This window comes from Salvia miltiorrhiza, chromosome 3 (assembly GCF_028751815.1).
Source record: "Salvia miltiorrhiza cultivar Shanhuang (shh) chromosome 3, IMPLAD_Smil_shh, whole genome shotgun sequence".
In the NCBI taxonomy this organism is placed as follows: Eukaryota; Viridiplantae; Streptophyta; class Magnoliopsida; order Lamiales; family Lamiaceae; genus Salvia; species Salvia miltiorrhiza.
The window spans coordinates 42,447,328-42,450,129 of record NC_080389.1 but is presented as its reverse complement, the minus strand read 5'-3'; the positions used below and the strand labels follow the sequence as shown (position 1 = coordinate 42,450,129).

General features: G+C 26.1%; 1 non-coding gene across 1 annotated transcript; it reads right to left on the bottom strand.

The window, feature by feature from the left end:
* Positions 1 to 2,327: 2,327 nt before the first annotated feature.
* On the bottom strand, positions 2,328 to 2,401 carry TRNAV-CAC (transfer RNA valine (anticodon CAC)). Its single transcript has one exon. It is a non-coding gene; the product is annotated as a tRNA-Val (tRNA).
* Positions 2,402 to 2,802: the final 401 nt, after the last annotated feature.

Sequence of the window (2,802 nt, the reverse complement as noted above, 5' to 3'; positions counted from 1 at the left end):
AGTACCAGCGGAGGAACGATATCCGAGAGAGGGAGCTCGATATGCAGCTCCTGAACACGGATACGACGAACATGACGGACGCACAACGTGCATTGCACGCGTCCATGGTCGCCGACGTGCTCAGGCGTCGTGGTCTATCCTAGGCTTTTAATTATGTGATTTTAATGATGTTTTAGGTTTTTTAATTTTTTATGTATTTTTTTTTATGTTTTAAATAGGTTTTTTAAATTTTTATGTATTTTTTTTATGTTTTAAATAGGTTTTTTAAATTTTATGTTTAATCCAGTATTTAAATATGCAATTTAAATTATGCAATAAAATTTAAATGAAAAACATAAAATCAAAACTAATATTATCAAGGAGGCTATCAAGGAACCCCAATGCAGCACTACCTACTCAATAACACAAACACTATCAAGTAGGCTATCAAGGAGGCTATCAAGGAGGTCCCAATGCGGATGCTCTTAGAGGACGAAGAGAGGAAACTTCGTGAAATAATCTCTTTTTCTTTAGATACATTTCTTACTCTTATTGGAGGACACTCAAACCTCATGAGAGCGGCCACGTTGAGAGGAATCTTTACGATCATTTGATATATTTTTTTGTAAATATTTGATTTAAAATGTAAAAATTATATTTATTTAAAGATTAAAATTAAAAAAAATATCTCTCTCCTCTCATTTTTTTTTGAATAAATATTTTTTTAATTATTTTTATTTTTATTTTTATTTTAAACTTTTTTTGGCCTGTTTAAACTATCTTATTTTTATTATTGTGAATCCTTCTTTATATTTTTAGTTTTTCAATATTTGGCTCAAATATATTCAATTAAAATTAATTTTTTATTATATTTATAAATATGATAATTAAGTTTTGATAACAATTTTTACAAAAAAATATAAATTATTTTTCATGCATTGCACTGGGTAATGCTAGTATATAAGAAAATGGTAGTTTCACACATATTTAATCAAGAACTAAATTGATGCCTTAAAGTTAAGTAGACTAGTATGCTCCCCCGTGCAATGCACATCCTATGATATACTCCACCCGTCCCTAAAAATTATGGACCAAAAGTGATGGCACGGGTTTTAAGAAAAAGTGTAGTAATTGTGTTTAAGTAGAGATTAGTCCACACCTTTTTATAAATAGTGAGAGGACAAGTTTGTGGGGTCATTTCCAAATAAGGAAATATCACAATTTTCAGGGACGTCCTAATATAGTATAAAGCCACAATTTTTAAGGACGAAGTGAGTATTTATTTATTTTTAAAATTTTAAATTATGCAAAAATATTAATATATCATTATTATGAGTTAATTGGTAACAAAAAATTATGTTAATTGAAATATTAGTATTTGATTTAAAATAGTGTATAATAATATTATTATCAACTTAATGATTATAATATTAAATTTAATGAGTATTATATAATATTAACTATATACGTGTAATAATAATTAAATTTATAGATTGTAAAACAAATAATTTAAGTCAATCCATTTTGGGCAAATAACACTAAACCATCAATATAACAAAATTAAAAGTCGTCATTTAATATTTCATCCGTCCACAAAAAAATAGTCAATTTTTACCATTTTAGGATGTCCACAAAAATTACCCCCTTTCCATTTTTGAAAACTATCAATCACATGGTAGGTCTTATTCTCCACTCACAATATAATTAATTATCATTATAAACACTACTTTTTAAGTGAGATATATTCTCCATTTACAATACATAAACTATTTTTTATTAAAATTCTCGGCGTCCCTTACTAGAACTCTATATTGTGGAAGGAGGAAGTGTAACAATTTTGACCTCTTAAAAAGTCAAACTATATTATTATTAAAACTTTATATTTAAACAGTCCAAGATTAATTAAAAATCAGGAAAACATGTGAATAACATAAAAAGAAAAATATAAGAATAAATATGTTTATATAAAATAAATAATTCATACACATAATTAAATAAATCTATATACTATTTTAAATTCTAATTTTAAGATATATAACTAATTTTTTATTTACAAATTCACACTAAAATTAATATAAATTTCATTCTCGTTAATTGCATTAAAAAATTGAAATATTTGAATTTAAAATAATAATAATTATTAACCATGTAAAATGATTTGAAAGAAGAAAAAATGACATCTACTTATTTCTTCACCAACAAGCGAAAACAAAATAGAAAAAGAGTATGATAATCAACATTGGAGATAAATGAGAACTAATAAAAATTAATTTAGATATCCTTTCAAAAAAAAAAAATTGATATTAAAATTAATAAAATTTATTTTATGAGGCAGCAAAATATTAAATTGTCTGAGCCCGGGTTCGAACCGGGGACCTCTAGTGTGTGAGACTAGCGTGATAACCGACTACACCACCCAGACAATATTGTTCTATGGTCGTGCTTTAAAATACCTATTCTTATGATAACCTGTAGCAGCGTACAAAATAGAAATAACTGGGCACCAACAAAAAAAAAAAAAGTTTATGGATTTTGGGCACCAATAAAAGTAAAAAAATTTATGGATAAGTAAGAGTATCTTGACAATCTTATATCAAGTTAGTATTTACTCGTTAACAACATTTTTGGTCAGACAACGTGATTTTGCAAAATCGTGTAATAGTCCCAGAAAATATATAATATTGTATTTTTAAGTGATACACACTTTTTTCGTAATTACATACTCTGCAAAAAAAATGTGTAACAAAAAAAAATGGGTAACATTATAAAATGCACTATTACATATCATTTCGCAAAACTATATAATAATTGTGATTTTCAGAT